Here is a 23284-nt window from a genome sequence, read left to right as displayed (position 1 = left end):
TGCTTGCATCCAGGGAGGAGAAACCAAGGCCCAGGGACACAGAGAGAAGAAGGAGCTGAGGTCGGGGTTAGCCAGAGGACACAGCGTGGACCTGCGGGGCTGGGATGCCGACGTTGCAGCTCCCATTCATGCTTCTGCATGCTTCAGGCCCAGAGGGGGCTTTGCTGGCATACCCGAGGCAGGTTGTTGCTATTTTAGATGAAGGTTCGCTTGAGTTGTGAAACCTTTACCCTTCTTCTGGAGGCTTGGACCGGGCAAGTGCTCTTCAAGCTATTTTTGGCTTCATACCATAATAGTACGTGAGCTCAAATTCGTCTCTTGTGGCATGACGGAGTGGTGGGGGTGTGTGGGGGTGTGCAGATGGGTGTGCTTGCACATGCCCCTCGGGTGCTCGCTGTTCTTTGTAGGGGCTTCTTTTATATCGCGCTGGGATCACTGTGTACAGAAATGCTACCTAGCTCTTTGAGCCAGGGCCAGCTTCTGAAACAGAGCTGGATATTTAAAGATCGTCGTAACTTCATACAGCAGTGAAAAGAGTTGGCTCACATGGGTGACTTTTGCCAGTGGAGACAGGGCCTATCGAAAGACATTTGTAGTTCAGCAGCACCATTCAGTTTTGAGGGGATTTCATTCATCTTGCTAAAAAAAAACCAATAAAATTCCACACCATGCTGCCCTCTTCTCTTCTCACAAATGGGTCCCCACAGCAGAAAAGATCTGAAGTGCTGGGTAATATTTCTTCTGACCTCATTAGATCACTGATATCCTGCACAACAAAGTCCTACAAGTTGTTCAGGGTTTCCATTCTGCTTCCTTGGCCATCCTATAAGCGTGGTCTGACCTCACTGATCTTTTGTCCTTCCAACGGAGCCGTGAGAGTCTGCGGCCAGTCTGAGGGCCCACCAGGATCTGCCTGGGAGCTGCTGCAGGCATTCACTGTTGAATGTTCCATTAGCTGAAAGTGCCAACTTAAAAAGAAAAAGAAAAAAAAAAAAAAAAGCTGTTTTGGGTGACATTTAATGTGGAAAATATATATATATAGGTTCAAAAAAATATATAAGGCTGGAACAGGCCTCCAAGATCACCTGGTCCAACCATCCCCTACTACCAATGTCACCACTAAACCACGTCCCTAAGCACCACGTCCAACCGCTCCTTGAACACCCCCAGGGACGGTGACTCCACCACCTCCCTGGGCAACCCGTCCCAGTGCCTGACTGCTCTTTCTGAGCAGAAATGTCTCCTCATGTCCAACCTGAACCTCAGCTAGCACAGCTTGAGGCCATCCCCTCTAGTCCTATCACTGATTACCTGTGGGAAGAGGCCGACCCCCAGCTCCCCACACCTTCCTTTCAGGCAGTTGCAGAGAGCAATAAGGTTTCCCCTGAGCCTCCTCTTCTCCAGACCAAACACCCCCAGCTCCCTCAGCCACTCCTCACAGGACTTGTGCTCCAGGCCCCTCACCAGCTTCGTAGCCCTGCTCTGGGCACGCTCCAGGGCCTCGATGTCCTTCTTGTAGTGAGGGACCCAAAAGTGAGCACAGCACTTGAGGTACGGCCTCACCAGAGCTGGTACAGGGATGGCCACAGGTGGGTTTATTCCTTAGCACAGACCTAACTGTGGGTTCCCCAGAGGAGCAAACGAGACTCTTGATGAACATTAGTCCCCAGCCTGTGGATGTCCTTGGCCCCATGGCTTTGAAGGACACCTTCTGCCACTGTCCTGAGGAAGACACCATGTCCTCCACCATGCTGCAGGCCACTCAACACTTCCCCGCATTTGCTCAGGACCACGTTCCCAGCAGGATAAATGTTTCCCCAGGCATTTCGGTGCTGCAACGAGACCGTAGTGTGCTGACGGATGGGCGGGATGACCTTTAGGCCAGTCTTCAACGGAGGAGGTTCTTGGCAGGGGACGTCAGCTCCAAGGCCACCAGTGAGCTGATCGTTTTTTGGCAGGAAAGGAGCATTGTTGCAAGGATGATCTCTCCTTACCCGTCTGGTGCAATAGGTCCTTAATCTATCCGGCCTTTCCGTAATGCCAGGGTGAAAACCCGTCATCAGCAGAACCGTTGCAAAACCGACGTCAGAGGAGACAAAGCAAAGTCCAGAGTTCGTCCACCAGCAGGCCGCTTCCCCTTCGGCTGGCACTGCCAGTTCTTTGGAGCTGAAGCCCAAAATCCAGGAGATCTGGTGCATTTTTAAAGCCCTGCCTCCTGGAGTCTTGTGGTTCTGGGAGCCTCGAAGCTGAGCTGGAGAAATAATCCCTTGGAGTTTCAAGAGAAAAAAAAAAATCTCCTGAAAATGAATGTGAATTGCATGAGCTCAAAAATACGTAATTCATTCAGAAATAAAATGGGGATTTAATATTTTTATTATTTATAATTGTTGTTTGTATTTTTAGTGTCTTGCTTAATTTAGCAGACTCACATGTTTTTCACTCAACGGCTGCCACAATATTTGTACATCCCGTTGGTAAATAGAGGAATTACACGGTAATCTCTCAGATATCGCTTGCCAACATTTCCTAAATTGTGATAAACTGCTAAAATTATATTTTCTGTAGAACATCTTATAGGGAGCTCATCACAGAGTGCCTGCGCGTGTTTGGTTACGCAGAAATACCACACCAAGGATGCCATTTCATGGAATAAGTGGTTTATTGAGCTCCAGCACTAGGGAAACCTGGTTTAGTGTGGCTTTGTGCCTTGCAGCTGATTAATGTGGTTGTCTAACAAATGCTCCTGGAGTGGAGGTCTTCAGGGCCTCTCTTGTGGGTCGATTCTCTCGTGTCTGATGAAGGATTGAGCTGAAAGGGCAGCCCCTTTCCCTAGCTAATAATTCTTTTATCCCACAGCTCCTCGCCTGGTTCCATGGACCTGTGGCAATGCAGTATTTCTGTATCTTCTAACTGGGAGAAGGGAGAAAGAGCACCCCGAGGGATGGACCCGGATATGGATGGGGTGCATACTAAGCCAGGCTGGAATAGTCCTGGAAAAATGACCATACTGATCTCATTCCACTACTTTTCATGGCTGATTTTTCTTGAAATAAAATTTTAATGATTTATTGATGAAATTAAACCTGATCCTTTTGTCAATAGCCGTCACTTCCCTCTGCCTGAGTCCAGCAACCTCACGCCCCCCCATCCCTCCATGCTCTTCCCTGCCACATTTGCCTTTGGGGAATGCAAAGGGAGGGAAGGACAACAAATAAACAGTTTTGTAATTTTCCAGTTACCCACGGTTTACATCACGTCTCCTCCCTCCACACCTACTTCTTGTTTTCGTGTCCATGTGTGCATTATGTGGGTTTGAGGCCGCACCGCTGTGTGTCACGGCTGGCCCTGGTGAAGCCAAACCTACCTTGGAAACTGGGAATGACCACAAGTCACAATTTTTCTCACACCCCCAAGGTCCTCTGTGCCGTGGCCAGCTTTGCTCAGCCCTGCCTGCCTCAGTTTCCCCACCAGACCATGCAGCAGCCTCCCTGCTTGAGCGTGATGATGGGGATCAGAGTGGGTTTGTGTCCAGCACGGGGGAGAAAACGGGCCAAATCTGGGCTCTTACCAGGAGTAACAGGACCCCAGTAATCAGTGGGGACTCAGCGTGTCCCCCGTCACCCCCATCCACACTTGTGGCCATCAGCTCCCCGTGCCCAATGCACCACGGCACCACCTCCCGCAGCCCTTGCCCGTGGCTGTCACCACCTCCGTTCACACTGGAGGACGTGCAAAGCCTTCACGATGACTTCAACAAGAAAGCGCCAACACCTTCAGCTCTCCGTCCGCCCCACTCAGCCTTGCTGGGTGGGAGAAGTGCCCCAGGAGCAGCAAGGTCTCACCCAAGACACACCACGGGCTCCAGAGCAGGTATTTGAGCTGCGGATGACCTGTAGCTGCCCCGGGGGTGTTTGCTCTGTTGGCAGCAGCTCCGGGAAGCAGTGCCAAGAGCAGCTTTCCCACCTGCAGCCTCCCAGCCGGGCCATTCGCCCCAGATAACGCTGAGATTTCGGGAGACAGAGCAGCGACGGTTCCCGTCCACCTCCAGGCATGCAGCCCTGCTGGCCGCCCCAGCCAGGTCCACGTCGCACGGCTGTACCTCGGGTCCTGGGGACACACCGGGGTAGGTCCGGGAGGAGCAGCTCCGCAAGGGGCCAGGGCAATTTGGAAGGTTTTTGACTCTCCAGGGGTTGCAACAGAGCTGCAGGCACTGCGGCAAGGGGCTGTGACAAAGAAGGGCAGGTGGGCAGCACAGGAGGGGAGTCAGGGAAAAAAAATATTTACCATAGTAAATTTTATTTTATTTTATTTTATTTTATTTTATTTTATTTTATTTTATTTTATTTTATTTTATTTTATTTTATTTTATTTTATTTTATTTATTTTTTATTATTTTATTTTATTTTATTTTATTCTATCCTATAATTTTATTTATTTATTTATTTATTTATTTATTTATTTTTCCTCTTCACTTTGCTGGCTTTACATGTGTACACCTTAAAAACTGTATCGTGAATAAAAATGTATTCAAAGTCTATTTGTCTTACCAAAAGGCAGGCTTTCAGTAAGTAAAAACTTTCTGTAATTTTCTGCCTTAAAGGTATTTCCTCTCGATTCAGTGGCCAGGCAACGTATTTTGAAAGAAAGGCTGTATTTAAGCCCTGAATGAAGTGACAGAGCTGCAGTGAGGAGTGCCACTCGCACCACTGGTGACGTTGGTGCTGGCTCCACTTTGGGGTGTTGAAGCTGGATGTACTCCCAACACTTTGCAGATATTGGCAAGATGTTTCTGCTCGTTGCTCTGGCTGATGTTTCTCCATGAAGCTTTATTTTATTTTATTTATTTTATTTTATTTTATTTTATTTTATTTTATTTTATTTTATTTTATTTTATTTTATTTTATTTTATTTATTTTATTTTATTTTATTTTATTTTATTTTATTTTATTTATTTTATATTTTTCCAGGGCTGGCAATCAGATGTTTGCTGAGCTGCTCACACACCGCTTTCCAAAGCCCCTCCTGTCGCAGCCTGCTGCCATGCCATGAGAAGCCGCGAGAAGCTGGTTCGCGTTGCCCCATCCTCTCCCTTCCCAGCTGGAACTGGCATTTCGGGGTGAATCTGGCATTTACAATACGAGGGCTGGAGATCAGAAAAAAAAAAAAAATGCCCAACCTGAAGAAATTCCCAAGTGGATGCTGGTGGAAGGAGCAAGACGGAGGTGCTGAACCCCGTATTAGACACTGGAGAAGCCCCTCCGTGGCGCAGGCCTCTTTCCCTGGGGTTCGGGGCCGCTCTCACCCCAAAAACACGGGCTTGTTTTGCCATCTGCTGGTGGGAGGCCGGCAGAGGAGGTGGAGCAGGGCAGAGGGCAGCCAGGAGATGGAGGCTGGGGGGCTCAGCACCCCTGCTGCAGCTCCGACCCCCTGCAGCTCCTACCCGGTGTCCCCCCCCTTCCCAACGTGGAGGTCCCGGCCATCACACGCGGGTGGCCTGGCCTGGCCTGGTTTGGATTTTAGTGGGGTCGGGGGGCTGTAAAACCAGCCAGCGGGGCTTGGAGAGGAGCTCTCCAAAATCCCAAACGTGCCACAAAGAGCTGGGCGCGGAGCAGAACTCACCGTAGGTCTGGGAAGGTGGCCTACGCGCGACTGGTTGGCGTGGTGCTGGGGGGGCTCATCTCGTAATGTTTAATATTTTCTGGATGAAGCTTTTCCCAAAGGCATTGAGCCCGATTCCTCCTCCTAGGTTTGCTGGGGGTGACCCAATTCCTGTGTGGGGTTCGAGGGGTGCCCGAGCTGCTCGGTCCGTGCCCATGGCCCACACCCGATGGGCGATGAGCAGCGACTCCGGTGCCTTCCCCAGTCAGCTTCTGGAGGAGGTTTGGAGCGGACAAAGGTGTCAGGAGAGGGAGCCAGAGCCTCGGCTGAGAGCAGGGAGATCAGGGATGGGGACACGGCCCCTTCGGAGCTGTGGTCCCAGGTGTGTTTGTGGGGCAAACCCAGCAAACCGAGCCCCTCCGGGCCCTAATTTTTGGAGACGCGTCCCAGCGCGGTCAGCACAAAGGACCTGTGCCCCACGGGACAGCAGTTTTAAACCGTATGGGCGATTCACAGGACCCCACCAGCCCTGCAGGATAAAGGATGGGGAGCCTGAATTTGGTGTCTGTGTGCCATATGTTCTCCCACCTCTGTCCCACCCTGGGGACCGAGCATCCTCGGGTGCTCCAGCATCTGAGCAAGCCTGTCCCGTGTCTTGTCTCCAGCTCTGACTCCTGAATTATTGACGGCTCTGATGCATCAGGCTATAACAAGCTCCCCAGGCCTTTTCCCCGTGGGCTGGAGCTGGGAACACGTTTTCTTCGTTTTTATGTGGTTTTGCTCTGTCTTGAGCTGATGGCTGAGGGAGGAGAGGACGGATGGATGGGGACGTCGGGGAGGGTCGGGGTGGCTTCGAATGCATGGGGTGGTTTGGCAGAGTGGCTGCCCTCATTGCAGTCTGGTAGGGAAAGGGGTCTGGGGTTGCCCAAGGGGTCTTCAGCCCAGATTTTGTGGGGTGGAGGCCATGCAGGGAGCCAGGAGAAGGCAAAGGGTCTTTGTGTTGTCCCCTGGGGCCTCCTCAGCCACAGGTCTGCAGGTCAGAGGGAGAAAACCACTGAGAAAAACCACTAAAGAAAAGTCAGAGGGGGAAAACCACTGAGAAAACCACCAAAAGAAAGCCAGGCTTCATCTCAGGTGGAAAAAGAGCCGTGTTTGTATGTGTGGGGCTGTAGAAAACGGCGGGGCGGGTGCACGTCCGGAGTTACAGGCAGCAAGGGGCATCACCTGCAGGCAAAGAGCAGGTCGGTGGCTCTGCTTAAAGAGCTTTTCATAAGGAGCCTGAAAATGATTTCAGCGATTTCCAGGAGGCCTGCGTGCACCAAGTGCTCGTTTCTTGAAACCGTTAAGTCCCACTCAAAACAGGCATAGTAATACTCTGGTTTTGAGGTCAGAGGCAGCAGCCCCCCAGTTTAACTCCGTATATTGCTCCCAGAAGACCAGACGGTCAGAGCTGCGGCAAACAGTGGCACCTGCAAACCTCCTCGGCTCCCCCAGCCCCAATTTCAGGGGCTCCAGAGCTGGGCTGGAGAAGTTTGGTTTAAAAGGAGGGACAGAGCAGAAGGCAGGACAGCCCTGCCCATCTCCCCTGCTTTGCTCTCCCTTTTGAGCCACGCAGGGAGCCCTTGGTGGAAAGGTCCTGGTGCCATCAGCTGAGATGGGAGCCTCTCAGGGAGGACAAGGGGGTCCCATCCCCACCATGGGATGCAAAATAGAAGCAGGGATGCTGTTAAACAAGGCATTTCGCACGTGCAGCCCATGGCTGGGTTTATGGGAAGGCTTTGCTGCAGTAGCACAACAGGTTCTGCTTGAGGGACTCCTTTCCAGCTTGAGGTCCCCCTTTTCCAGCTGGTGGGAATCCCGCTGCGTGGTCCCAGGGGGAATGCTCCCAGCTCGCCTTTCCCCCAGCGCTGCTGAGGACCCATCCTGCCTGGTCCTGTGCGCTCCGAGATCCCCAGCTTGGCACTTCAGAGGCTGTCCCAGCACCCAGCCTGCCCTGCTGTGGGTGCTTGCTTCCAGATAATTCACTAAACGTGTATTTAAGCACATTCCTGGGAAAATCACCCCCTTTTTTTTTGGAGAAACCTGTCGTAATCAAAGCACCGACAGCTTCAGCACCAGTGTAAAGCTGCAGGCAGGCTCAAGGCTGCATTCGTGCTCCGCACCCAGCCACCTCTTCAGCTGTGGGTGTGGATTGGGCAGGATGAGCCCCTCCGACCCCCAAAATCCCCTGTACATGTGCTCACAGAGCTGGGGGTGCCAGCAGGGCAGAGACAACCCAGAAGTGCCACACGGTGCCCCACACCATCAAGGTGGGACGCTTGATGGCCCATCGGCACTGATTTAGGTGTGCCGCCTCCTCCCACGGGGCAGGGAAAGGGGCTGAACAACCTCTCAGGGTCCTTCCCAGCTCCATTTATCTGTGTTCCTACGGGCTAACCCACCGACCGACCTTCCCTTTCTCCCAGTAATGCAAAAATGCAGAGATGAGCGGATAAGCAGGGAGAGGAGGGATTAAGTTCAGGGCACGGGTCATGGGAGCCAGTTATAAATAAACAGAACTCGTTTAAAAGATGATATATGCTGCAGTAATATTGCTCCCACTCATCACCGCGAGCTAATTACGCTTCCCGGAGCCATCAGACTTCCCTTTGCATCCCAATTGCACCGTGCAAGGACAGGGGTAAGACGGCTTGTGGTTGGGTCTGGCCCTTCTCATTAGGTTTGGTTCAGCTTCTCTGCTGTAATTGCCCCCGTAATTACATGCTGATGAACTGTATCCCAGCCTCTGAGGAACTCTGGGTCCCTGCCACGTCTCCTGGAAAGAGCAGGGGGTTAACGGGAGGTGAAGTCCCATATAAATCTCAAATAAGGCTTCAGGCAACTGGTTGTGGACTGAAGTGGGTGTTGTTGGCTGCATTTGTGCAGGAAAAAAACAAACAAACAAAAAACAGGGACAGGGGATGGACCCACTCGCTGGACCACGGCCATCTCCACCGGGTCATCATGCTCCCTTGAACAGTTTTGGCTCACTGCTTGCAAGAGCAGGGATTTCTACCCCAAATCTGGAAGAAAAGGGCTTGATGGAGAGACTGGGAACAGTGCCTCTTCCCCAGGGTCTGTCTGTATGGCTCCGAGGGATGGAGGTCCTCCTGTCCTCCTGCTGGCCGAGCCAGGACCTCACGTAGGACACATCTCCTCGGGGAGGAAAACAGCATGCCTTGCTCTTTGCTGTCCTTCCCATACCATTCGGCCAAAGTTTGAGTGTTTTGGGGACAATCCTTGCAGTGTGGCATCACGGTGGGCAAGGTGTAAGTACCCATTTCGTGCCAGCCCCCACTTATGCCAGACTGGAATCAGCGGGCCAAAACCCCTCCTGAAACCAGTTTTCTTGCAAGAAGAGCCCTCTTCTGCTCCTAGCACCATCCCCTAGCTCCTGGGAGAGGCTTTCCAACATTTCCCTGAGAAATGCAAACCCCTGCGGCCAGTCGTGGGGTCGCTTGGCTGTGGCTGGTGGGCACTATGAGGTGCCCCTGGCCCCTCGGCCATGCTGTGCGATGCTGGCAGGGGGAAACGTAGGCAGCTGTGCGGATCCCAAAATGAAGGAGTGCCTTCCCCTGGGGTTTCCACTGGATTTTAGCAAAGTGCCAAGCCATGCAGACGGGTCTACAGTCATGCAAAGCCAAGAGCCCAGTTTCTGCAGCACACAGGAGATGCTTAGAAAATCATACATTAAAAGCACAGAGTCCCGGCGAGGCTGAGCCAAAAACTGGGCTCTGAGGGTGCCCCTGCCCAGAGCAAGGTGCCCACACGGTGCTGGGGCTCAGCCTGCCCTGCTGCTCTCCTTCTCCTTGCAAAATGCCACCGAGGCTCACGCTTCGAACCCCACGGGTCCTTCTCCCTCCTCCCTCTCCCTTTTACCTGTATAAATGATCAGCGGTGCTAATTCTGGCACCCCAAACTATCTGCAGGTGAAATGAGCTGGGGGCAGGTGATAAACCCACCACTGCTCCCATCCACAGCACCCGTGGTGTTTAGGAGGCCAGCTTGCCATGCCGTGGATAAGATGCGGTGTTTGAGCACGGATGGCTTAATTTCCACCTCCCCCCTGGCACCCCTTCATGCTTCCCAGGCTAAATAACCCTACAAAACCCTAAAAAACACTTGATGCAAAGGGGCTGCACCTGGAAAGGAGCGTGCCAAGGGGGCTTTGTGGGGTGCTGGGGCTGCAGGGAGTACCGGGGCTCCTCCTGCTCCCACAGCTGCAGGACGGTGCTCCCCTGTCCCTGCACACACGCGTGCCCTGACCCACGTTTTTTGCTTTTGCTGCAAGGTCTGGCTGCAGGAGAGGCAGACAAACCTATTTCCTGAGCACAGAGAGCATCCTCAGCAGTCACGGGTATTTAGACACCAGCAGAGGGCATTTTTGGGGTAGAAATATAATCCATCCCCAGTTTAGCTGATATCTGCTCAGAGGACATAGACGTGCACAACCGGGGTATGGATGGGGCTGGCTTTGTTCGTGGTGGGCTAGCAAAAGGTGGTCCAGGAGCTTCATGTGCTGACCCCACCGCGCTTCTCTTTTCAGGGGAAACCTGGAGCCAAGCACAGCTGAAGATATTTCGGGCCTCACGTCTGGGAGAAATGGTCTGGAGCCAAGCCCCGAGCCCTGCTGACGAGAAAGGATCAGACAAAAGGCAAAGAGCAGGAGTCCAAATCACGTTAGTCCAGAGAGCAAAGAGACAAATGTCTCTTGAGGTAGTGCATAAAAAAAAACAGATGGGTTAGACACACAGAACTGTATTTACGGGCATAAATCAGCCCTCGGTGGCTTGGTGTATCTCCTAACATCTTGGTGTATCTCCCAGCATCTCTGCAACACCTCTGCAGCCAGTGGACGTGGTCCTGGGCGCCCAGCTGCAGGTGGCCCTGCTTGAGGGCTTGGACAGGATGACACCAGGGGTCCCTGCCAGCCTCGACCGTTCTGTGCTTTTTGTGCCCAGAAAAGGCTGATGTCAAGGGAATAGTACAAGGATAAGCAGATTGAAATAATCCTTCCCCCAAATCCTCTTCCAGATTCACCGGTGCCTCCAGGTCTTCCTGGGTACAGGGCCACAAAGAAAAGCACCCGGATTTTTTGCATTTCTGGGCCAGACAGGTGGAAAGCAGGACTGCCAGCAAGGACAGAGGGAAGCCCAGCCACCTTAGGTGAAGTGTTTCACAGTGCTGTGGCCAAATTAGATTTATTTTCCTCCTGAAGGCTTTAAAATAGCCGATTTCTGAGGCCCGAAGATTGATGGGTTCACTCCTTCCTTTCCCAGATGGCATTTCTCTCCTTCTGACCTTACTCTAACAGCTCAAAGTATTTAATGTCTGGGATATTTTCCAGATAGCTTAAGCATCAGCTCCAAGGGCTGACGACGTTTTTCTGCTTTAGGACACGCTGCGGTTGGATGTCAGACTGCACGCAGGTGATTTTTGGCTGACTCCTGCTGCACACCAGCAGCTTTCCATGGAACGACGTTGATTTGCCCCTGCTCAGAGTCTGGCTCTCCCTTTCCACACGTAACACCTGCTTCGCTTTTTGAAATTTGCTCCAATTTGCCGAATCAGAACAGCCCCAGGACGTCCCCGCTCCCATCCCTGCAAAGCCTCCTGCCACGACATTTCTGGGTAAGCAGCTCACATCCATTTCAGGTGCTGGTGGCACCAGTCAAGCTGTATGATTTAAGATGAATTACAGCCAGGGAGGCTTTTCAAAAGCTACCTGGAAAAGTTCATTTACAAAACAAACAAAAAAACAACAACCCAAAAAAATCATCACCACCAACAATGATAAAAAAGAACCAACAGAAGTGATCAGTCTGTTCAACTGTCCAGATATAGGATGAAACTTATTCCTGGCCTGGTGACTGGTTTATTTTATTAGTGAATATTGGTTCCTTTATTGGTACGGATCATGGAATCCATCTGAAATCACGGAATGATTTCTCTTGGAAGGCACCTTTGGAGCCCATCTTGTCCTACGTCCTGCTCGGTGCACTCGAACCAAACCACTCGGGGCCGTGCCCAGCTGCGTCCTGAACACCTCCAAGGCTGCAAATCACACAGTTTTCCCCAACTTCTGCCTCTCCACGGGCTACCAGGACAGCCCCAAGATGCCTTCACGCCAGCCTGGGCAGGGCTGGAGGAAGGCTTGTGCTTGTGACCCCTCTCTGCTTTTGGAGAGGTAACTTCTACCCCTGCCCAGGCGCTCCGAGTTGGGTGAAGCCTCCCCAGGGGACTTGGGGTGGTTGGACCAGATGGTCTTGGAGTCTTTTCCAACCTTCATGATTCTACGATTCCTAGTGGTGTCCATGCAGGGACATGGGATGGGTAAAGCAGTTCCTTGCTCTCACCCCATCCTGGTTTTGCAGTAGCCACCCGAGGTGGTCCTGCACCAGCTGGAAACACGGAGATGGACAAAGCCCTTCCACACGTCTCAGGCTGGAGCAAAACCCCAAGGTGCTTACGCTGCCTATGAAAAGGGAAATATCCCCCAGCCAGAAACCCCAGGGCTGGACATCCTGCCCCAAAGCTCCCATCCCAACCAGAGGCAATTCCCAGGGCGCTGGCAGAGGAAGGGGTGCGAGTTTCCTACGCTGGATGGGAGCCACCGACCTTCAGCCGAAGGACACTTTCTGCCCTACCGATCTGCTCATTTTCTTCCCTCATTAATGCTCCTTCCATGCCCGACAGTTGTGATTTGAATAATTTGGCCTGATTGGTGTTTACACAGCAACACTTGGAGGCAACGAAGCCACGCGACAGCCAGCAGCCGACTCAAGGCTCTGAAATGCTGTTTTGCTGGCTTTCCTGAAGAAAAAGGGCTCACACACCCATACAAAACCTATGCTGTGAGGTTAGTCACCTTGAAATATGTTGGCAAATCACAGCCAGGTCTCATCTAGGGGCACGGCTCTCAAATATCCTGGGTTCTTGCAGGATTTTAGCAGGACTGGTTAATAGATGGAGGGTGGGGGCTGCCTTAGTGTTGGCACTGAAGGAATCAGCTGCTCTGGAAAGAAACACAGCAGCCAGGCAGTGCCCCTGTGCTCCTGCTCAGCACCTGCACAGCTCCAAATAACGCCAAGATGTGGTGTAGCCACGGCCAGAGAGCCGAGGATGGGTAGGAGATAGGGGAAAAATGAGAGAAGGGAGTGGAAGTACTGCACCAGGGAGAATCAGGGGGATTTAGGGAGAAATGAGGGTTATGGAAATATCTGGGAGTCTCATGCAAGTGGGTGAAAGAAGCTAGGGGATGTGGGGCACAAGCTCATAGGCTGTAAAGGTTCATCCATTGGATCTTCACCTTTTTTTCCTGATCAAAGACCATATTTCAAAGGTTGCTGGGGATGCAGAAACTCTTTTAGCAAATCTTCTGCCCTTCTTCATCTCTGCAGGCAGAGTGGTGTTATCTCATTTTTTTTCTCTCTTTTTTTTGTTTTTTTCAGGGAAAGCTGATGTCCTGCCCCCTTCTTCAAAGGTGCTGGTGGACGCTGTGATCCTTGAAAACGTTGTGTGCAGAGCCAGGAAGGTTCCTCCTGCTTCTGTCCCCAGCCATCCCTGCCCTTCTCCCCTCTCCCTGGGGCTGGGCACCCTGCCCAGGGTGGCTCAGATGACCCCAGGAGTGCCCTGGCAGCTCCCAAGTCCCCGTAGGAAGTGTCCCGGGGCAGGACACCTGAACGGAGGGGATCTGAGTGACTTTGGAGGAGCTTTTCAGCTCTCCCAGGTAGCACTGGAGCTCTGAGTGCAGCAATTCTGGTGTGCCACGGGCAACAAGGGATGGGAGTGGGGCTAGGATTAAGCTTCAGGGATCCTTCTGTGCACCGGTCCCTGGGGTGTTTCCATATTTCCTTCTTTATTTGACACTCTGCACATGGGCACATTGTTTGCATGCACAGGGATTTCCAAATGAACACAAGGCTGGATTTCCTCGCTCTTTTATTATTATTTTTTATTCCTGAAAAAGGCTAAAATGCGTTTAAAATGCATGCTCACCCATGCCTGCATGCACCCCAGGTGCTTTCCCAGTGTCCCTGCAGCAGGCTGGGAAGGGCCCAGCCTGGCTGGGAGCCCGCACGCCCTCTAAATACCAGCGTTTCTGCTTCTCCTTTTTCTGCCAGCTCACGGCACTGCCAAGGAAATGAGAAAGCATTCCCTCCTGGCTGCAGGAATTAATAATCAGCTCGCTGAGACGAACAGCACGGGCGTTCACGGCTCGGCAAGCAGGGATGCTCGGCTCTCAGGAGCTCCCAGCTCTGCAAGGGGCTGGTGTAGCGCCCGAGCTTGGTTTGTGCTGCCTCCATGCTCATCTCCACCCGGCCTCTGCCACGCCACCTTCCCCCTGGATGGGTTTATACAGCCCCTTGCGTGGGGAGACCTCAGTCCCCAGTGAGGCTGGCAGGATCTGGGTGATACAAGCAGGGTGAGCAGGACGTAAGCAATGCCCCCGGGGTCAGAGCATGGTCCCTTGAGCCCATGGTGGAAAAAAAGGTCATTTCTGGGGAGGTTTCTTGAGCCTGGCACCTTTCAGTGCTCTTCCTCAGCATCCTCACCCCTGGGGTTGGTGTTGCTGGAGAGGACATCCCAGCCTGGCATCCACTTACGGACCTGCTGCCCGCCACGGTTTCTAGCTCTTTTCCCAGCCTCCAGCTTCTTCCTGACACCCACTGTGCCTCGAGCTAATTTATTTACCCATTTTAAACAAATTCCCTGCTGGTTTCACCACTTGCTCTCATACATCACTCGCCGTACCCACATTTATGGCCACTCCGTGTGGCCAGGTCTTGGTGCAGAGGACAGACCAAGCACTGGTTAGCTTGAACAGAGCCTCATGCACGTCCACTGCTGGATAAACAGGCGGATGGAGAAACACTTGAGAAACGTTTATGGGAATGTGACATCTCTGAGAATCCCAGATCCGTCAAATCGGGCAGGGACCAGCAGTTCAGAAGTTGTTTGGAGTTGTTTGGGGGTGTCTGACAAACAGATACGCGACCGGCGTCGTTCCTAAGTGTCCAAGAATCAAAGAAAACCACCCCCCAAAAAATGTGTGTGCATCAACAGTCTGAGCTGATACCGTGAGAAGAAAGATCAGGACGAACGAGAAAATTGCACGTGGCATAATTAACTCCGTCCCCCAAACGAATCGCAGCTCTGCCCCCAAGGAAGCCGGGCAATTTCCGAAGCAGCAGAAGGTCAGGAATGGATGCAGAGAGATGTGTTTCTGCCTACACCACGGTGCGGACGTGCTCCCGGCTGCAGCACTCCCACTGCATTGAATGAGCTCAGCATACGAAAGGAGAGGGCTGGCGCCAAGCGGGGACGGGGAAGAAGCACGATCTTCCCTTGACAAGCCGGCAATGAGGAGAAAAAAAAAAAAAAAAATCACTTTTCCCAGTGAATTAACCCAGTTTTGTCTGGAGCTGCATCCCCCCTTCCTGCCTGCCTTTGCTCCCCGGAGCGAAGCGCGGGGTGGAGGTTAGCCTTACTGGTAAATGGAGGCTGGAGGATGACTGCGGGTTGTTGTTTGAGCTGGGATAATGCATCCTCCCCTTAAAAAACATAGCTGCAGAGCCCAAGGGGTATGGAGATCCCACGTGGGGGTTAGGGAAGCCTGTGGAAGGTCGGTCTATCCGTGGTGGTTGAACCCATTCTTGCCCAAGAAGACCTCACCAGGATGGCAGAAGCTCGGAGGTGGGTCCCAGGGTGATGACGCAGCCCTAAAATGAGACCCCAAGCACGTCAGGGTGCCTTCATCCCATTGAAATCCTGTGCCTGCTCAGCCCCTGCCACAGCAGGGATGGCCGCTGCCCTTGCCGTGAGTGACGGGACAGCAAATCTCATTGTGATGACACCCGTCCTTCAGGATGGAGACCCATGGCTTTGTGTAGGTGATCCTGCAGACCCCAACCAGCTGCAGCTCCTGGTTTTTGGCTGTTGTGCCTGCATACCGTAGAGCAGCTGCCCACAGAAGTGGCTGTACTGGGGGCTTTCGCTGTGCTTTTAAAAAGCTCAGAGGTCCTCGAAGCCTCTAGGCTCAGGATTTAAGCCCAGCAGCCATGCTTGCAGCTCTGCATTTCGGCTGGGTGAGCACCTCTGGAGTCACCATGAAGAACCCAGGAAGAAAGGAGCAGCCTTGGACGGTGCCCAGAAGATCTCTGGAGGTGGTGATCTCCTTGCAGCCCCAGCCTGGCAGAGCTTCTGCAGCTGGATGGGGTGAACCAGCTCCATCCAGCACGGGACGTGCCACCAGAAGGCAGCTGGGGCTCCCTCCCTCCCTCCCAGCCCTTGAGGAGCCGTGCAGGGACCAGCTCTGGTTTCGCCTTCCTGCCCACTGCAGGCTTCAGGTCTGCTTTTATGCAGTGCTCCGACCCCACAGCAGCCAGGAGATCCTGGATGCAGCCGGCTTGGGACAAGCACCAACAACCCAGCCGAGAAAATATCTGAAAACACCATTAAACAGTAAAGCAGGACCGGCACAGTTTGTATTTATTTCCTCTTTAATTACGTCCTCTTTCTTAAGGAGATCTGCAGTGATACGGAGGACAGATGGGCTGCGTGAGCAAAAAGTATTTTTTTTTCCTACCCCCATCTCTGAATTTTACAAAGAGACGTTGAAACGAAAGGCAAATTTTTGAGTGCTTGGGATGAGAGGGAAGGAGAAGCAACTCCAGCAGGGCTCCGTGTGGCACTGTCCCTGTCCTCCAACCGTCCATCAAAGGGGACCTTGTGCTCACAACGAGGTGCACGCATGCCTTTGCACAGATGCACACCAAACACACACCCATGTGCACACGCAAGGGCATGCTCTGTGGTCTGTGCACGGCGTGTAAAACCAGTGTGCTTTCACACTTACACTGCTCAAAACACACACACAGCATGCGTACGCGCACGAGCACCGTGGTGCACATACACACGTGCTTTTATTATCACTTTATTATGCTTTGAGCACGATATTTGCACACGCACAGTTCATGCTACGCACATCAGCATGCTCAGGGTAGCTTGTGGAAGCGTGCACACCCCTGGCACACGCATGTGCCAGCACACACGTGCACAGAGGCACTTGCACACCTGCCGCGGCACGCACAGACACACTGCAGTTTGCATCCTGGATGCTTATCCCCAGCCAGAGATCTCTTTACTTGTCTGAGGCTAATTAATGGGTTTTGGCAGCCACATTAATAAATCATAATCCCTTCATAACAGTGCGTGGAGCTCTCAAAGCCCCAGGATTTCCGACGTGCCTTCCTGGATGCTTGCTGCTGGCTCCGAGTCCTCGTACTTCCCTGCGAGCATCCTCACCTTGGTCGGCCGAGGCAGCGGCGTTCTGGGGGGAGTTGGCATCATTTTGGCTTTACTGGGGTGGCTTTGCTGATGCTCCATCCCTGCCCCCTTCGAGTTCTGTCATCTTCCTGGCTTAGCAAGGTCTGGCTGTTAACTGGGAGCTTTGGCACCACTGTGCGCCCATACTGGTCCAGTTGGACAAGAGCATTCTGGATATGTCATGGGGAGAAATGTGCTCGTGGGCACCTACTGTGGGGCTTGGAGATGGAAAAAAAAAAAAAAAAGGAAGAAAAAAAAAAGAAAAAAAAAGAGGAAAGACGTTTTCATGGAGGGAGTAATATTAATGTCTGTGTTTTGGGGGAATGCCCCCAGCACAGGGACCTTCAGGGCCCTTCAGACCAGCACAGCCCCCAGGAGGAGGCAGCTCAGGTACGGAGGCAGCTCCCCGTGCTCCAAACCCTCCCTCCCTCCACTCCCGGGCGATGAAGGGGCCGACGAGCACGAAATCCATGGCACGAAATCCATGGCAACCCGGCCGGCAGCCTCGCAGCCATCGCCTCGCTCCCTCCCTTCCCGGCGCGCCTTTGTCTGCTGCTGGCACATCCCTGCGGTCCCCACGGGTTTGGTTTTTTTTTTTTTTGTTTGTTTCTCTCCTGGATTTCGCTCGCTGGGAGCAGCCCAGCACCCACAAGAGCTGGCACGGCAGGCTGTGACAAGCAGCCAGCAAAACAACCTGTGGCTGCAAATCTGGGTGTTCCCCTTAGAAAAAAAAGACCCTACGATAACAAACCTGGAGGTGAAGCAGTTTGCCCCCTCTGGGATCCATGACTTGAGCACAGTAAATGCCTGTTGCTGGTGAGCAGTCCTGCTGAAGTGAACCCACAGCCCGTGCTTTGCATGCAGGGGTCGAGGTCTGCAAGTGCAGCCTGCAGAGCACAAACCAACAGCCACAGGGGAATTTTGTCCCCTTTCCAAGCAAAATCAGGCCATAAGGAACCCCCCCAGAGCCTAAATCCCTTCTTGCTGAGCCCGCCCCGGACGTGAAATCCTTGCTTTGAGGGCAGCCCCAAATCTTGAATCGGCCCTTCGGTGCTCTGTAGCTCCCCCCAGGAAAACAGCCTCCTCAGGGGTGCACGAAACCCCTCGGGGCACCCGGACGAGATGGGCTGAGCCTTCCCACCCCAGCAGCGATGCCGGCGTTGTGCCGTTGCCAGACATTACTGACTTCTCCCCTGCCTTCTTAGCAATCTCCCTGGGAGACTGGGGCGAGCCCCGAGGAATCCCACACTGGGAATGCACGGAAAGGAGCAGCGCCTTGCACGGGCTTTGCACTATACAAGCAGGTTGCAAGCGAGCCCCAGCTCCGCAGAGCTCAGCTGCCTGCCTCCTGGGATTGCTCCCCTTCTCCTCCAGTATCGTTTTCTCCCCTTCTCCTCCAGCATCGCTTTCTCCCCACCTCTGGCTCTGATTTCCGCAACGGGATACCCGCACAAAATGCGCCCATGGGTGCAGCCCGTTGGGGCAGGGCGTTTCTCCAGCACCCAGAGGAGGAGCCCAGGTGCCTGGAGCGATGCACGCCTTGTCCTCGGCTCCTGCTGGAGCTGGCGGTGCTGCTCCTGCTGGAGGATAAGCATCTGCTTGCAGCCCGGGCTGGCTCCAGCCCAGCTCGAGCACAAAGAGGGCTTTGTGAAGGGGATGCACAAAGCAACGGGGCAGAGCTGCTCTGCGAGGGGACCGGAGGCCCGTCCACAAGGCGGGTTCCTGGGGGTGGGGAAGCTAAAAGGAGACCTTTCTCCCTTTCCAGGCGGAGAGCGGCTCATCGTAATTAACGGGCTGCAGGTGATCAAAGCCCCGCAGCCCCTAAGGGGAAGCGAGGAGGAGAAGGGGGGAAGCAGGGAGGCAGGAGCAAACTTTCCCTGCAGGGCAGGGCTCTGAAAGGCAGCAAGCTGAGCTCGGGGGGCTGGAGGCTGGCCCTGAGCTTGACAGAAGCTTCACATCCCACAGGCTGCGATGCTGATGGCCAGGCTTGACTCTTCCCCACCGCTTAGAGCAAGGGAAGGCAGCGTGGTAAGAGAGGAAAAGCATCCTCCTGTGCTCTAAACAGGTCCAAAATCCTTGGCCAGGCTTGCAGGGTAGACTTGTGTAGCTCTGCTGGAAGAGAGGAGGACTCCTGCCTCTGAACCCTCCTCCCCAACCCCGTTCATCCCCCTCCTGTGCATTAGCACAAGGGTTTGGGGTCATTGTATGGGAGAGAAATAAAAAGGGTGGGCAGCGGTCAGCAGGCAGCAGGTTGGCACCTGGAAGGGATCCAGGCACCATCAGGGGCTCAGGGCGGCTATGTACCAGCATCACCTCCTCCCTTCCTGCACCCAAAGCCACCCGATGTCCCCAGGCAGTGTCAGTCCCCGTCCCCACCAATCTGCCTGACCTCCTGCTGAGCACGGAGGAGCAGAGGGTGACTGTGGCAGCTTGGTCTGCAGAGCATCTCGAGGGGAAAAGCCCTGGATTCAGGACTCTGGACCTCAGGAGAGATGATTTCAGCTCATTCAGGGAGCTGAGAAGTTGGTGGGGGGGGGGGCGTGTGGGGAAGGTGTCTGAGGCAGCTGGTTGATTTTTTTAAAAGAAAACGTATTCAGAGCTTGGGAACAAGCCCTGCCTTTGCACATGAAAATGAGGAATTTCAGCACAAAGCCTGCTCGGTTAATTAAGACACTTCTTGGTGAACGGAGCTGCTAAAAGGGAGCATACAAGAAATGGAAATAAGGAGGGCAAATGAAAGAAGAGTGCCAAGGCAATGCTCGGGTATTGAGGGATAAGAGCAGCAGGGCTGGCACCCAGCTGGGGCACAGGCTGGCCAGGGATGCTAAGGGTAACAAGAAGGGCTTTACGAGATTTTAATGGCACACTTCAGGGAAACTGGGGGTTTGCTGCTGGATGGGGGGATAGCTTAGCACTGGGTGGTTGTGGAAAAGGTTGGGTACCTTCTTTTTTAAGTTTTCATTGCTCCAAGCTTCTGCACAGAACAACTTTTTTTTTTTTTTTTTTCCCTTTGCATCTTACTACCAAGATGTCTAGGGAGCATCCTGGCATCTCTGGGGCCACCGTTCAGAGCAGACTAGCAGCTAATGAATCCCAGAATCGTCAAGGTTGGAAAAGACCTCCAAGATCATCTTGTCCAACCATCCAATGAAGATATGTAGTTATTAGCATGGACTGGACAAGATTGGCCACTTGACCTGATTGAGTCCTGGTTCCTGGTGGAGTAGCAGCCCTTAGAGGTCCCCTCTGATCCTGCCTATTTGGGGGAGGTGCGTATATCATGAAGACCTCTTCTCCAAGCTTTGACTTGGAATTGCATTAGGAAATTGTCCCTTTGCAAGACTTGTGAGTCATTAGAGACTGCTGAATAACGAGGAAGTTTTACCTAACCCTGTCCTGCCCGTGTCTTGTCGTGCAGGGCAGGCTGAGCGTGCCAAGGCGATCCCATTTGAAACCCAAGGCCAGACGGACCTTGGCTACACCTCTGGGGCAAGCAGTCAGCAATCCCACGTCTCATTTTCCAAGGCATAACTGGAGGATCACTGTTCTACCTTTCCGGGGTGGCTGGAAGAAGCTGACCTTGGCGGATCTCTCACTGTGAACAGCGTTCCCGTTTCCCGTCGAGCAGCTATCCTCAGTCTCAAGCAGCTGGGGGAAATTCCCTCTGCCTCCTGGAGCATTCCCCATCCGAAAGAAATCTCCTTGTGGCACCCTGCGGTTTTGGAGCAGCTCCTTCCTGCCCCCATTGTTCCCACGGAGCAGAGACAATGATCTCAGAACGCAGCACTCTTGAAACCCCTCCAGAAAGCTGCGATTTATGAGCAGCCTGTTCCAACTGGCAGGGGGAATTCGTCAGTGGAACAAAAACATTGTGTAATTCCTCCTTCCTCCTCTTCCCCCTCCGAGAGGCAGGCAGGAGCATGTCGGGGAGCCCTCCACCAAGGAGACGGGCTTTTGGGGAAGGGTTTGGTGAAGCATTGGGCATCTTCCACCAGGTTGCAGACCTCTCGTGGTGGTCTTGGGGAGCTTTGCAGCACACCAAGCTGCTGAAGGCAAGGGCAACCAGGATGGCTTGGCTGCCCAAGGGTTTGGCCCACAGGGACTCCACGATGCCCTCTTGTTGCTAATGGCAGGGAAAATCCAGGTCTCTTTTACCCTGAATGAAGTGTGTGTAGAGCTGGTCCCTCTTGGTACAGTAGGCTAAAAAATTAGGGATGAAAGCCTGAGAAATCAAGGGATTGCCCCTTATCTGTTCATCTGATTTGGGGTACCTTGCTCCCTCGTGCGTGTTTCTTCAGACATGCACTTGGTTGCAGAACACAGCGAGGGAAGAGAGCCCGGTTTGGTGTGTAGCCTGCCACCTCCTCCTTGCTATCCTTTGTTTTTTCTTTCAGTCCCTTCTGTCTTCTAAAATAAAACACACTGAGCAGTCAGCTTCAGTCTCTGAAAAGAACAAGCTGCTTGGAATACTCCAGCTGGAGTTGTATTCATATATATATATATATATACACACACACTTATACATATACATATATATATATAAATAGTTGGACCATGATATCTCTTCATAGACCGTGTTAGACCATGACAATCTGTTCAATGGAACAGGCTGCCCAGGGAGGTGGTGGAGTCACCGTCCCTGGGGGTTTTCAAGGAGAGGTTGGACGTGGTGCTTAGGGATGTGGTTTTGTGGGTGACATTGGTGGTAGGGGATGGTTGGACCAGATCATCTCGGAGGCCTGTTCCAGCCTTAACAATGATTCAAAGATTCTCTGATTCTATGATCTGAAATACCACATAGCAGAAGCAATCTGAAAATTCAGTATGCAACTCTTTAAATATGTCATTCCCCGGCCTTCCTGCTATAAATGTGACTTACCGGGCCACTTCTGTGATGATTTCTCTGTTTAATTTCATTAAGGGCTGTATGGAGGCAATTGTGGGAGACATCAAAATACAAATCACTCACTGATTATATGATAGCACTTCACAGTGCCAGAAGAGTGAGGAATGAGGCACTTCCCTCAGGAATAATGACCCTTTTTATCATCGCTGTACAGGGACTGTGAAAGAGAAGCAAGGTCTCTTGTCCATTAATGCATCGTGATGGACCATGTCAGGGAGCGTGGCCAGTTGACTAAGATGAAATATGTAAAATTGCTTCTTAATCAACTCAGAAAGAGTAAAAAAAAAAAAAAAATCAAGCTGGGCAAATTGTTTTTAAATGATTTCTTCATGACGTGAAATATACAGCGTTTTGGGTTGACCAAAACTTCAGGGACGGGGTCTAGCTGGATGAATGGCTCTAACCCACTGAAGGAAAAGTTTCATCAAGGCTATTTCAGGAAAAATGTTTTGACTATTCATTACAAAACAATGTCTGAAAGCAAACAAGATGTTCTCAATGGTTTTAGTGTTCGATTAATTTTTTTTTAGAACTTGGAGTAAAATAAAAATATGAACAATTAAAATACTAGGCAGACCATTTAAAATATGCATATATATATGAGATTTTGGGGCAACCCCCCTGAAATCAGGTCTTTTAGTTAACCTGGGGAAATCTGTGATCTTCCAGTCTGGCCACCCAAATTAAAAATGTTCATTACTCACATGGACCAGCCTCAGAATTGCTCTTTAGTTTCAGCAAGGAGCATGTCTCATGGCTATGCAGCTGCAAACAACTTGAGAGAGCTTGGGACCATGTTCAGCAGAGCCATGGCAAATCAGATCCTTTTGTATTTATTCCTCTTCCTTAGCTGGATATATATTTTAAGTGCCTGAAATCACCTTTGGCTCAGTGGCTGAGTAACAAAACAACACCTAGCATAAAAGAGCGAAGAGTGACTTTTTTTTTGGCTCTGTTTCCTGTACATTTTTGTCCAAACACATAACATGTCCTCCCACCTTTATTTCTTTCCATCTCCTCCGGACTGCAAGGCAGAGAAACTGCTGCTGTAGCCGCAGGGGATGTCCTAATGATGTGCATGGACAGAAAAACCTGATGGAAAACCTTTTACACCCATAAACCTTGCAAACACCACGCTGGTGCTCGGTAGCATGGAGGTGCTGGAACCACCTGGTGCTTCACGTGAGGTCTCCAGCCCTGCCACTGCTGCCTGCATTCGGGAAGAGACCTTTTGGTGTGGAGTCATGCATTTCAGTGCAGATATCAATTTTTTGGTCACTGCTGGTGGTGGTTACGGGGTGGTTTATTGCATTGGCATAAACAGAGCCTGCTCACACAGACAGAAGCTCCCCGTGCAGCCCCCGACTGCTCTCCAGGCAGGACTGGAGCCGTTGAACAAAACGAGAGACCAGA

At 52.3% G+C, this 23284-nt stretch overlaps 1 long non-coding RNA gene across 1 annotated transcript; it reads left to right on the top strand.

The window, feature by feature from the left end:
* The first annotated feature begins 3895 nt into the window (after positions 1–3895).
* LOC308192477 lies at positions 3896–23159 on the top strand. Its single transcript, XR_013948831.1, has 7 exons — positions 3896–4123; positions 4968–5222; positions 10184–10353; positions 11033–11268; positions 13089–18993; positions 19994–20234; positions 20384–23159. It is a non-coding gene; the product is annotated as an uncharacterized lncRNA (long non-coding RNA).
* Positions 23160–23284: the final 125 nt, after the last annotated feature.

Source organism: Anser brachyrhynchus, assembly GCF_964034855.1.
Source record: "Anser brachyrhynchus genome assembly, chromosome: 3".
NCBI classification, from domain to species: Eukaryota; Metazoa; Chordata; class Aves; order Anseriformes; family Anatidae; genus Anser; species Anser brachyrhynchus.
Note: the sequence above shows the minus strand (reverse complement) of the source record. Positions and strands in the feature narration are given on the sequence as shown.